At 41.4% G+C, this 14,152-nt stretch overlaps 1 non-coding gene across 1 annotated transcript; it reads right to left on the bottom strand.

The window, feature by feature from the left end:
• Positions 1-1,532: 1,532 nt before the first annotated feature.
• On the bottom strand, positions 1,533-1,636 carry LOC112752336 (small nucleolar RNA R71). Its single transcript, XR_003176778.1, has one exon. It is a non-coding gene; the product is annotated as a small nucleolar RNA R71 (small nucleolar RNA).
• Between the last annotated feature and the right edge of the window lie 12,516 nt (positions 1,637-14,152).

Genomic DNA, 14,152 nt, shown 5'->3' with positions numbered 1-14,152 from the left:
TTGGAATCCTTCGGAACCTTGGGAAAGGAATAGAGGATTCATGCTAGAGAAGCTTTCTCACAGTGAATTGGATTGGGGTTTGGATGGATATTGTGACATGTAATCCTACCAAATTGTGGTTCATGAAACTGTGTGGTATAATCAGTGATCGAGCATCATCTCTTCTTATGAACATTTAAACCAAGGGATTGGGAATTTGTTTGTTTTTAGAGAGAATTGGTGAGCCAAGGGATTGGGATCCAATCATATAAGATTGCCAAGCAAAATTCAATGAATGCATTGGTTGAGGAAGGGATAAAAGTTGTTTTGATTCGGAGATCTCAATATCTCCTAACACCCAATGAACTCCCCATTCCTGATTTACCACTTTCTCTTTACATTCTGCAATTAAATTCATGCAATCACCCCATCCCTTTTAATTTCAGCAATTTAGCTTCTCGCTCTTTAATTCATGCAATTTTACATTCCGCAATTCTCATCTAAATCTTGATTCCGCTCAACTAGAACATACTTCTAATCCGAATTGCTCACTCAACCAATCCTTGTGGGATTCGACCTCACTCTATTGTGAGTTTTTACTTGACGATAACCGGTGCACTTGCCGGAAGGAATTTTGCCGATCGTGCAATTTCCTAAATCGTAGCATAACAAGTTTATGCACATCAAGTTTATGGCGCCGTTGCCGGGGATTGGTTTTCGATTGACAATTCTCAAATTGGAAGTTAACTAGATTGAGCATTTTTCTTGCTTTGTTAATTCAGTTCAAGTTACTTGTTGAATTTTAATTTCTGCACTCTGTTACATGCTTTCTTTCTTTATGCCTTTAAATTCAAGCAACTAACTCACTGACTCACTAACTATTTGAATTAATTCCTCAACTGCTCTAACCATACTCTTCCATTTACCAAGAGTATTTCACTTGTTTGGTGCCTGTGCTGTGTTCTTGTATGACAGGTAGGAGAGGAGAGACATCAACTCCTCCATATACCGAACCAGAGAGGACCCTTCATAGACTTAGAAGGGAAGCAAGAGGGAAGAGAGTACTGAGAGAAGAGGAATCCGAAGGAGAATCTGAGGACAATTTTGAGGAAGCTCTAGATCTCAACATGGATTGAGAAGTTCACAACCATGAGAGAGCTGATGGAAACAATGCCATTCCCGAGAGGAGGGTTCTTAGTTCATACATAAACCCAACCTCTGGGAATTGTGGTAGCAGCATTCAGAAACCACCCATTCAGGCCAACAATTTTGAACTCAAACCACAGCTAATATCACTTGTGGAGGATCATTGTTCATTTGGTGGGAGTGCCAATGAAGATCCAAACCAACATCTCACAAAATTCCTGAGAATTTGCGACACTGTGAAGTCCAATGGAGTCCAGGAAGATACCTATAAACTGCTCTTGTTCCCATTTTCACTTAGGGACAAGGCAGCTAAGTGGCTGGAATCATTCCCAAGGGGGAGCCTAACAACCTGGGATGAGGTGAAAAGCAAGTTTCTGGCACGTTTCTACCCCCCACAAAAGGTCAATAGGCTTCGATCTGAGGTTCAGACTTTTAGACAACAAGATGGTGAAACTCTCTACGAGGCATGGGAGAGATTCAAGGATTTGACAAGGAAATGCCCACCAGACATGTTCCATGACTGGGTGCAATTGCATATTTTCTATGATGGACTTTCTTATGAATCAAGGAAGGCTGTAGACCATTCATCAGGAGGTTCATTGAACAGGAAAAAGACTGTGGAAGAAGCCATTGAAGTGATTGAGACAGTGGCTGAGAATGAGTACTACTATGCTTCAGAGAGACACAACACTAAGGGAGTCATGGAGCTGAACCATGTTGATACAATTTTAGCCCAAAACAAGGTGTTTGCCAAGCAACTAGCAGAGCTCACCAGGAAATTAGAAACAAAGCAAGTGGCTGCAATACACACACAAGATCAAGAGGAAGTAAGCACTGAAGGAGGTGATTGGGAAGAGGCCAATTATGTAGGAAATCAACAAAGGCAACCATATGATCCACATTCCAACACTTACAACCCAGGCTGGAAAAACCACCCAAACTTTGGGTGGGGAAACCAGCAAAACCAACATAACAAGTCCACATACCAAAACTCCAACCAAAGATCATACCAAGCCACACAAAACACTTACTCTCAACCACCATATCATGGCCAAAATAATCAACCTGCCCAACCTAATCCGAGCCAACAATTTCAAGATCAATTAAATAGGATAGAAGGAATGCTGGCAAACATGGGTCAGGACATAAGTGAGTTGAAAAGCTTTAGGGATGATGTGAGATCTACCTTAAGGAACCATGGTGAAAAACTCAAGAGGATGGAGTCTCAAGTAGGAGAGCTATCTCAACAGGCCCCCAAGTCAACTGCAGTGTTCCCTAGTGACACAGAAAAGAATCCTAAAGGGGAACAAAAGAGAGTGAGATGGGAAGAATGCAAGGCCATCACCATATTGAAGGAAGTCTCAGAAGAAGAAGGAATCAGACCCTCAGAACAGGAGCCAGAAATCTTGAAGGAAGGTGTGGAAGAAGCTAAGCAGGAAGGTGAAACTGAACAAGCCAAGGAACTGCAAAAAGGCATGCTGGAAACATACCAACCAAAAGCACCATTTCCTCAGAGGTTAGGAGGAGGTGAAAAAGGGAAAACCTATTCAAGGTTTTCAGAGACATTTAAGTCTCTCCATATCAATATTCCCTTCCTTGAGATTCTCCAGCAGATGCCTACACATATCAAGTATTTAAAGGAATTGCTGAGCAAGAAAAGAGTTTTGAAGGGAGGACAAACTGTAATAATGAACAAAGAATGCAGTGCCCTCATCAAGAAGGACATAGTCTCTAAGAAAACAGACCCAGGAAGTTTTCATATCCCCTGCATCATAGGGGAAACAAAAATTGACAAAGGATTCTGTGATCTAGGAGCTAGCATAAATGTGATGCCTCTGACTCTTATGAAGAGGCTACAACTGAATGAGGTGAGATCCACTGATGTAATCATACAACTGGCTGACAAAACTCAGAAGCAAGCTGAAGGGGTAGTTGAGAATGTGCTGGTGAAAGTGGGAAATTATTTCTTCCCCACAGACTTTGTCATTTTGGACATGGAGGAAAGCTACCTACACCCTATCATTCTGGGAAGGCCATTTCTAGCCACTGCTAGAGCGCTCATAGATGTAGAACAAGGAGAGCTAATTTTGAGAATACATGATGAACAGCTCATTTTCAATGTTTTCAAACCTGCATCTGAGCCTGAACCAGAACCTGAAAAGCCTAAGGATGATAGTAGCCATCTGTGTTTGGAGGAAAGCAATCCAGCAGCTGAAATTCTGAAACAGTCCTTGGAAGGCAAACAAGAATTGCAAGAGTCAAAGCCACAAGAATCAATAGAAACAGATCAGAAGGATCCTCCTGGCATAAGGGTCAATGAAGAAATCCTCAAGAGAAAGGGAAAAATTGTAAAGAAATTGCCAAGGGGGTGGAGAAACAAGAAAATTCCCACTGAAGGTTTCTCTCCGGGAGATAAAGTGATATCAAGTCATTATCTGCCAATCCCACCTGGCCTCAAAACCATTCTTTCCCAGCTCCCTCAAGTGTTCACAATCAGGAAAGTTCTTTCTATGGAACATTTAGAAGTCATGAAGGAATCAAATGGGGACGTTTTCATAGTGAGAGGAGAAGACATCAAGCACTACAATCCACCCTAACAAGGGACAACCGTCAAGCTAGTGACGTTAAAGAAGCGCTTCATGGGAGGCAACCCATGTTTTAGTATCCTTACTCTTTATTGTTTTGCTCTGCATCTAATAAAGCATGGTTTCTTATGCATGAACTTGAATCCTCAGGACAACTGTTGATAAAGTGCACTAAACATTGCATGTAAATTACAATTGGTCTCTAAGTTTGGTGTGCCTGAAGGCACTCCCAAATCTTATTCAAATTGTATTCAATCTTTCATTCAAGATGCACGACCAAACATTATGTTTGGTGTTCCTTTTGAACACAGTTAATGAAAAGCAAAAAGTTCCTCTGGATTTAGAAATTCATGACAAGTATACCATTTGCATGTTTTAATACTTTGATTTCAATTACTTTAGGTAGTAAAATTGTTTAGGATCAAAGAGCCAAAGTGACTATGATTTATTAGAATTATGCACATTCATTAAGGACAACCAACATGGATTTCATGTCATCAGGAGACATTACCAAACACTAAGTTTGGTGTCCAGTAATAAGTGTGCATACATACAAAGGTCACGGCTATAAGCTCAGGAAGTCAATCATTGATTTACAATTCAAAAAGAAGGAAAAACATGTACAAGTACTATTCATTATTCACATGACCCAAAAAAAATGATAGCAAATTTGTTTGTTTGTGCAGGTACAAAAGGAAGGATAAGAATGGAGGAAAAAGACAAGGGGGGAGGTACGGTGCTTGGTCAAAAAGGAAGTTCACAAGTCTTTGAAACTAACACATGGGAAAAGGAAGTTCTGCATGAAAAGATAGCTACATGTACAACCTAATGCACTCAGAATACTTCCAAGAAAATGAAAAGCAATTCGTCCTTCTCCCTAATTGATATATTTACCATCAAGCCACCCTTCACAAATCACCCTAGCCGTCCATTTTTCACTTACGGGCACTATAAAGAACCACTTGGGGAACGAGTTCCACACCACCAAATCTCCTTCATGCACATTTTCTTTCATCATAGCATAACTATCTCTTGTTGAAAACAACCTCACCACACTTCCAACAACACTTCTTGCTTCACCTTGTCAACTTTAGCTTGTCACTTACCAAAACTAAAGAACCAATGGCAGCCTCATCTAGCCACAAAAGAAGAAAAGACAAGCAGCCATTGGAAGAGAACAGGGAATTCGATGCATGGAAATACATATCAGTGTTCCATGAGATTCAAGCCGAATGGATGAGACCTAAAAGGGTACTAGCTGAGGTTCCCTTTGACCTTGAAAAGGATGAGTTCCCAGGTGTTTGGGAGAAGATCAGAAAGAGGAAGTGGGAGCTCCTGACTAAGCCAATCACTAAAATCAACATCAACCTGGTGAAAGAGTTTTATGCAAATGCAGTGAGGGAGGATTCAACCGTGAAACCCACATACAAAAGCTATGTGAGAGGGGTGGAAGTTGACTTCAGCCCCAAGGCAATCATGAAAACTCTTGGCCTGAAAAACATACGTTTCAGCCAAGCAAGTTATGAGGAAAGGATGATAGGAGAACCTGACTATACGACTATTGCTGAAGACCTTTGTGCCATCAGAGCTGAATGGGTGAGAAAAACAAGAGGGGCTCCAAGAGTCTTGAGAAGGGGAGACCTAACACCTGAAGCTAAAGGGTGGTATGCAATAGTTAGGAGATCCATCCTGCCCACTGCAAACTCTTCAGAAATAGTCCCTAAAAGAGCTATCTTGCTACATTGCATTATGGTGGGAGGGGAGATCAAAGTTCATAAACTCATTGCTGAACAGATACAAGAGTTTAGTGAAAAAAGTGACCCTGAATCCTAGCTCCACTTCCCTAGCACCATCATTAGACTATGCATCGATGCCCAAGTACCACTTGAAGATGAAAGACCTAATTGGCTATATCCTGGAATGGCCATAACTGCGTACAGAATGACTCTTGGCCCAATTGCTCCAAGACATACAAAAAGAAGAAATGAAGAAGGGCAACAAGCAGAAGCAGAGCAAGAAGCAGAGCAAGAAGGACAAGAAGGAGAAGAAGGAGAAGAAGAGCAAGAAGAGCAAGGAATTCCAAAAAGAAGACAACAAATTCCCAGAGACCCCATGGATATGAGCAGAATGCAGGAAATCATAGAAGGAATGTCTCAATAATATATGAGGTCTCAGGAGAGACAAGAGGACTTTCACCTAAAAATGATGGATATGCAAAGGAACTTTGAATCAAGATTCTTAGATCTGCAAAGGGAACAGAATTTACAATTACAGGAATCCCTCAGCCACATATGCCAACACCAAGATGCCAATGTCTTGGCAATCAAGGAAGCCACCACTTTACAGAATGCAAGATACTCAGTTCAAGCTGATTACAACATCAGTTCTCAAATCAAGCTTAACTACATAGGGGAACATCTACACAAGATGGACCCAGCATTCCCAGCTTTTGATGAGTATTTCAAAGGGAGGAAAGAAGGAGAAATAAACAAGGCAATGATCCTTGAAAAAGGAGTGGAAGAAACAATGAAAAAGGCTGGATTCTGGAAAAAGCTCATAAGAAAAGACAAAGGAAGTACAAGTGGTCAAAAAGAGGTAGGAAGCAAGAAGAAGCAGGATCCCAAGAATCAAGAAGAACCAAGCAATAAATGAGAGGTGGTCTCGTTCCTTAATAATCAAATGATAATTGGTGAATTGTCTTTATGAGCTTTCTTTCATTATAAGTCATTTAAGTTTTATGTGAAGTTTCTAGTATGTTTGTCTGTTTATTGCTTTGAATAAAGTGAATGCCTAGATGTTTGGATATAACTTCACCTTCTTAAACAAATGCTTGCCATGCTTGTTCTGTTTCCAAAAATAAAAGAAAAGTTTGAACAAAAGTAACTTGGCTCAATGAGTGACAAATCAAGTAGAATTAAGTGGTGGTATGCATGCTTGATTGTTTAGTCAGATCACTGGAAATAGAGTGTAGAATTATCATTTTTTGTGTAGAAATTGAAAACTGTCTATGGATCTTAATGAATAAATGTCTTTGGCCATGAAAAAGAAAGAAAAAGAAGAAGAAAAAGCCACTGAAAAAGGGCAACCAAAAAGCAAAAAAATTGAGAAAATGAGCTAGGCACCAATGGTTTGAACTTCTGAGACAAATGCCTGTGGTGTTTATGTATTAAGGATATGCTTGGATGAATAGGTTCTAAGGAGTGTTTCAACACTTGGTAACTTGGGTTAACTAACCTGGGATTATCAACCAAAAGTCCATTATCAAGAGCAACCTAAATACAAAACATTTAGTCACACAAAGAGGTGCTGGGCACCAATGTCTCAAGAAGAAATGTGAACTAAAATGCCTGGAGTGGATATGTGTAGTGCACTTATAAGAAAAAGAAAATGCCAAAGGCTTGTGCAACACATGACACTAAGCAAACAAGGAGCAAAGGAGCTCTAAGAAAAGAAAAGAAAAACAAAGAAGAGAAAAGTGCCAAGGACATAAGAATAACAAGAGGCCATAGCAGTGTTTGATGGATGCAATGAAAAAGTGATAATCTTACCTGATAAGAATGAAAAAGTGATACTGCAACTTTCTGCATAAAACCCTTCTGATGAACTTCAAATGCTTGCTAATATAGCCAATGTAATTGCCTTCTGTTTCATACTTTCTTCTCAAATAACTCAGGACTTGCTTAGGGACAAGCAAGTATTAAGTTTGGTGTTGTGATGCCAAGGCATCTTAGGCTAGTTTCACTAGCATTTTTCTGTTAGTTTTAGTTGTTTTATGCACTTTCTTGAGCTTAAAGTAACCAAGAATGGTTAAATGAATAACAAAGCAATGAACCATCCAAACAGTATGATTTTGATGCGAATTCCATGAGTTTTTAGTTATATTACTTGAATGCTATGAATGGAAGATTTCTCATGAAATTTTGCAAGACTTTGATGCAATTGTTTGGATGATTTCAGGGAAGAAGAGGTTAGGCAAGGAAGCAACAAAATCAATAAAGGAAGCTTGAATATCACATGTGGAGTTTAAGTTCCAGTTTAAGCTTAAACTAGAGCTTAAACGCCAGAATCATGAAGGCTAAGAAATGCTGGAACTGGCGTTTAACCTCCAGTTTAACCTTAAACTGGAAGTTAAACGCCAGAATGAGAATTTCACCAAGGGAGCATTTCCACGTTTAAGCTCCAGTTTAACCTTAAACTGGAGCTTAAACGTGTTCGACACAAATTCTCACCAAAGAAGCATTTCCACGTTTAACCTCCAGTTTAACCTTAAACTGGAGGTTAAACGCCAGAAGTAAGAAAGGCACCAGGAGCATTCCACGTTTAAGCTCCAGTTTAACCTTAAACTGGAGCTTAAACGTGTTCGACTATTTCCCTCCTCCAGGGTTGCTTTCTCATTTCCACGTTTAAGCTTCAGTTTAACCTTAAACTGAAGCTTAAACGTGTTCGACTATTTCTCTCCTCCAGGGTTGCTTTCTCCTTTCCACGTTTAAGCTTCAGTTTAACCTTAAACTGAAGCTTAAACGTGTTCGACCCAATTGCTCCTCCAGGGTTGCTTTCTTCATTTCCACGTTTAAGCTTCAGTTTAACCTTAAACTGAAGCTTAAACGTGTTCGACATTTCACACTCCTGGGTTGCTTTCTTCCATTTCCACATTTAAGTTTCAGTTTAACCTTAAACTGAAACTTAAACTTCAACTTAAACGCCACTTTTTGAAAGGGGTTTCTGGGCCAAATATATTGAAGTTTAAGTTAGCATTTGAGCACAAACATTAACTTAAACGTATTATGGTATGAAACCCAATTAAATATCATGGTTTATGGGATTGGGCCTGAAGGATTGATGAGTCTGGAGCTTCAATTTGTTGAGTCTTGTGTCATTACTTGTTTATCACTAAGTTTGCTCAATGAATGTTACAGAATTGGATCACAGCCTCATCAGGATTATGGACCATAAACCCAAAGCAAAAGGAAATCAGGGAAAAGCCTCAAGGCCCAAGAAACACAACAGAAGCTCAATTTAGAAAGTGTATAAATAGGATAGAATTTAAGTTAGTGGGGACTTTTGAACAAAAAGGGGGAACACACAGAGAACTTTGGATCATTTTCTTTGAGTTTTGTAATTGAATTCAGAGCTATGACTCACTAAACCCCTTTCATTGGGTTATGGAGCTCTATTGTAATTCAATGAATCAATAATAGTTTTATCTTCTTCTTCAATCTTTTCTCTTGAATTTTGTTAGAAAGCTTCTCGATCTAATTCCATTGGGTAGTTGTCTTGGGAAAGAAACTACCCATAATTGGAATCCTTCGGAACCTTGGGAAAGGAATGGAGGATTCATGCTAGAGAAGCTTTCTCACAGTGAATTGGATTGGGGTTTGGATGGATATTGTGACATGTAATCCTACCAAATTGTGGTTCATGAAACTGTGTGGTATAATCAGTGATCGAGCATCATCTCTTCTTATGAACATTTAAACCAAGGGATTGGGAATTTGTTTGTTTTTAGAGAGAATTGGTGAGCCAAGGGATTGGGATCCAATCATATAAGATTGCCAAGCAAAATTCAATGAATGCATTGGTTGAGGAAGGGATAAAAGTTGTTTTGATTCGGAGATCTCAATATCTCCTAACACCCAATGAACTCCCCATTCCTGATTTACCACTTTCTCTTTACATTCTGCAATTAAATTCATGCAATCACCCCATCCCTTTTAATTTCAGCAATTTAGCTTCTCGCTCTTTAATTCATGCAATTTTACATTCCGCAATTCTCATCTAAATCTTGATTCCGCTCAACTAGAACATACTTCTAATCCGAATTGCTCACTCAACCAATCCTTGTGGGATTCGACCTCACTCTATTGTGAGTTTTTACTTGACGATAACCGGTGCACTTGCCGGAAGGAATTTTGCCGATCGTGCAATTTCCTAAATCGTAGCATAACAAGTTTATGCACATCACCTTGGTCCCTTGGGAGTGAGTGTAGCACTCATTTAGTGAGCTTGGTGCTCTTGGAGTGAGCTTCATGGTTTGTTGCACCACACTTCCTCCTTTCTTGGCCACACTTCCTCTTCCTTGAACCACGCTTCTTAGGCCACGCTTTTCTTCTTTTCTTCTTTTCTTCACCTACAAATAACCAAAACAACCAATGAAAGTATCACCAAATTCACAAGGCTTATAAATCATTAAAAATCAATTAAATTTAGCTTAAACCTCATGATTTAGCATCAATTTCATGGTGGTTGTTTGATTCAAAGAAGTGCATTTTCATTCCAAATTGATTTCTTAGGATGCAAGAAAGTGTATAAAACTAAATAAAAATAAAGAAAAAGGTTAGTAAAACTGGGTCAATATGACTTGTCATCAATCATCCACCTCCTCCTCAGATGGCTCTGATGGGGTGTCAGGCTCGGAGGGGATGTCGCTGCTAGAACGGATCATCAGCTTCAGGTGCTCATAGCGTCGCTTGCTGCGACGCTCAGATCTCTCGTATCAGCGCCGGTTGCGGCGCTCCATCTGGTCTAGCTGCTGAAACAGGCGGTGTACTAAGTGATAAACTGGCTTTGAGGCAGGTGGAGGTGCAGTGGTGGTAGCAGGGGTAGCTGTAGAGGAAGAGGGGCCGGCAGATGGTGTGGCTGTCTCATCAGTAGGAGTGAGGAATGGAGGTCTATAGCCCAAAGCCAGAAAGTTCCTGCTGTGAGGGATAATTTTCTTGCATTCTACAGCAGGTGGCTTCTCATCAGCATCCTCCCAAGGCACGTCAGCTCGACGGCCAAGCTGTGTAATCAGAAATGGAAAGGGGAGAGTGCCTCGGACGTGGACCCTGGCCATGTAGTACCGAATGAAGCGTGGCAGGTACAGGTCCTTACCCTCCATCACACACCATACGAGGGTGATCATAGCGGCAGGTAGCTCCGTCTCGTGAGTACTCGGCATAATAAAGTTGCTGAGGATCTGATGCCACAGCCGAGCCTCATCGTTCAAGTAAGCCCGCTTGATTCCCTTAGGCATGGTGGTGTTCTGACCCATGACCCATGGAACAATCGGGTCAAGGGCTATCCTTGCCTTGACAGCATCCCAGTCAAACTTCATGAATCGCATGTCCTCCTCAGCCTTTTGATAACCATCTGGCTGATCGGATTTAGGCAAGAGCTTCAGAACATCCTCTATGGCCTCTTCAGTGACCAGTATCTGCTTCCCTCTTAGGTTTACTGCATCTAGGGAAGTTTTAAAGTAATTACAGTAAAATTCCCTTACCGAAGATGCATTGACCTCAGTCAGGTTTCTCTCCAGGAAGAACCAGCCTCTTTGTTTGATCTGATCAGAGGTGTATTGCTGGAGTTCTTCTGGGATCTTCAGAGACCTCTCCAGGTATAGGTTCCTGGAGGTTGCAAACACCGGATACTTCAGCTCGCAGTATCGGTTTGCAAACTTAATAGGATCAGTTGCAGGGAGTAGCTGGTCGGCCTTCTTCTGCGGGGTAAAGTGTTTCTCCCGCCAGGAGTCATCATGCATGATGTGCAGGATGGACATGGAGGATTCTCCTATTTTCCGTTTGCCAGTTGTGGCCTTTCCCTTTCCTTTTCTTTGGGTGTCAGACATCCTGGAAAACAGAAAATCAGGATATAATAAAAACAGGAAAAACAAGTATGCAAATCACAAAATAAGCATATAGTGGCAAAGAAGCAGTGGAGTAATGAAAATGAGTTAAGTAAATGTGCATTAAGGATTAAATAGGAGTTAAAAGTCCGAGAAGAAAAATTAACAATCCAAAATGTAATAGAAATCATGTTAATTAGGAAAAATTATCATCATGCCTTGGTTAGAAGGTTAAAGAGAATAGTGAAAAACCAGAAGAGATGTTTTGAAAGGTTAGGTTGGTTAGGAATGAAAAAAGAGTTTAGGAAGTTAAAGTTAGTGAATTAGTAAAAAGTGGGTTAGAGTGAGTGGCACGATGATCATTTTCTAAGTAACAAGCATTCTCAATTAGAAGTTACAGTTAATTCATATCCAAACAAGGGAATCAGGTTGATGACGAATCAAAAATTGGAAGCTAAACATCAAAAATGCATATTATGAACCAGGAAATCAAAAAGAATAAGAAAGCCTGCCCTGATATTCATGAATTGGTTTGGTAAAAGCAGAGTAAAGTAGAGTTCAAAGTGCCAAAACCAAGAGATGAATGGAAACAAAATAGTTTACAGAAAATTGGGCAGCATTCCGGCTAAAATTGGATGTTCCCGGAAATAAACAGCAACAGAATAGTTCATATGAATTAAAACAAACTGCAATTGGGTATGAACAAGAAATAACATTCATAATAGCAGCATGAACAGTACGAACAGCATATGAACAAAACTAACATCACAGCAACAGCAGAATTGAGAAAATTATGAAACAAGAAGCACGAACAGCGCAATTAAAGAGGCCTAAATCCACTAACCACATCCTAGGCTACCTAACCACCTAGAATCCACTACAACATGCATATCTAACTATCCTAATGATGAACATAAACAGAAAAATATGTAAATAACTGGGAATCGAATGTAGTGTGGCGTTCGGGAACCTGGTAGGCGTATGAATAAAGTTGGGCAGAGAGATGGTTGGGGGAAGGTGGTGGTAGCGGCTGACGCGGTGGTTGAGGGTGGTTGGCGCGGCGGTGGTTGTTCGAAGGCAGGGGGTTCGGGTAGGTTAATGGAGGTAGGGGTTAAGGGGGAAGGAAAGGAAGGGGGGCGTGGGTGGTGGGTGGACATGCGGCGGTGGCGGCGGCGCAGTGGGGTGGTGGTCACGGAGGTGGGCAGTAGTGGTGGACGGAAGAAGAGGAGAGAAGAAGAGAAGAAAGAGAGGGAAGGGAGAAGGGAATAGCGCGGCAGCAGTGTCTGGGTGGTCGACGGTGGTGGCCGAAAGTTGGTGGTGGTGGCTGGTTTGCAGAGAAGAGAGGAGGGAGAAGGGGTTGGGGGGCACGAATGGGTAGGGTTCGCGTGACTAGGGGGTTATCGAATTTGAATCCACGCGATCGCGTGGGGCACGCGGTCACGTGGCTGGGGTGGGATGGGAGTTGATGTGATTGCGTGAGTGATACGATCACATGGAATGGGTAAAAGGGTGAATGACGCGGTCGCGTGAGGCATGCGACCGCGTCGCTGGAAATTGTGCTAAACGCACAATTCCAGCGTCGTTTCAGCGTAACTCTCTGTCTCCTTTGGGATGTTGTGCAATCCAGGCGACGCGATCGCATCGCTCACGCTGTCGCGTGGGATTGGTGTTGGGCAGGTGACGCGATCGCGTCATGGACGCGACCGCGTGGGTCATGTTGTGCGAAATGCACAACAGCCACACGATTCCAGCCCAACTTTCTGGGCGTTGGATCCTTACACTGATTTCCAGGTCACGCGGCCGCGTGAATGACGCGGACGCATGGGGGGTTATTTTTCGTAATTGACGCGATCGCATGAGTGATGCGGTCGCGTCGCACGCCTACTCTCTTTTTTTTATGCAGGTATGCAATTATGCAGTATGCAATGCGAATGAATAATATTCAGGTTCAATTGAAAAGGAAAACAAAAATAAATAACATGAAATAAAACTGAAAAAGAAACGACCATACCATGGTGGGTTGTCTCCCACCTAGCACTTTTAGTTAAAGTCCTTAAGTTGGACATTGGACGAGCTTCTTGTTATGGCGGCTTGTGCTTAAATTCGTCCATAAATCTCCGCCAATGTTTGGAATGCCAACAGCCTCCGGGGTCCCAAACTAGGCATGTAAAGCTTCTGAGTATCTTCAAGCAGATTGTCAGGCTCCTGGGGTGACGAATGTCAGAATAGATTCTAGGATCCCAAACTTTGCTTTCAAATCCGCCTTCGTCTTGAACTATATTTTTCCATCCACGCGGTTTAGAAAGTAGATTTTCACCAAGATGACCAAACGTCTTCCGAGATCCATTCGATTGACCATGATGCCAATCCGTGCACATCGAATTGAAGCGTAGAACCTTATGGAACCTTGTGCACCAGCTCTGAGTGCGAGCTATTTCCCTCTTACTCTTAAAGCCGCAGAAAGCTCTAATGTAACACCCTAACTATCAAAGTTAACGCTTCCGGCTGCGCGACTCTGATAGTTCGGACATTACGACGACTTTTGCTAAGATATGAGCCTGTTTAAAACTTTAAACCACAAAACCGCTCCCAAAAATACTTTTGCTATACAACGTACATCCATACATACCATACAACTTACAGAAACTCATAAACAGTACATCCATATATATACACATATATATAAATAACATTACAAGCATTAACCAATACAATCCCTATCCCTCTTACAGAATATATCAAGATAAAGGCGAGGGTACAATAAACCATAACTAGAACAATACAGAGCATCTCAACAACAACAAATAAACTCTTTGTAACTTCTGCGCCCATATCCTGAAAG

The sequence above is a fragment of the Arachis hypogaea genome, chromosome 15, assembly GCF_003086295.3.
Source record: "Arachis hypogaea cultivar Tifrunner chromosome 15, arahy.Tifrunner.gnm2.J5K5, whole genome shotgun sequence".
NCBI classification, from domain to species: Eukaryota; Viridiplantae; Streptophyta; class Magnoliopsida; order Fabales; family Fabaceae; genus Arachis; species Arachis hypogaea.
The sequence above is the reverse complement of the archived record's forward strand: the minus strand, read 5'-3'. Positions and strand labels throughout refer to the sequence as shown.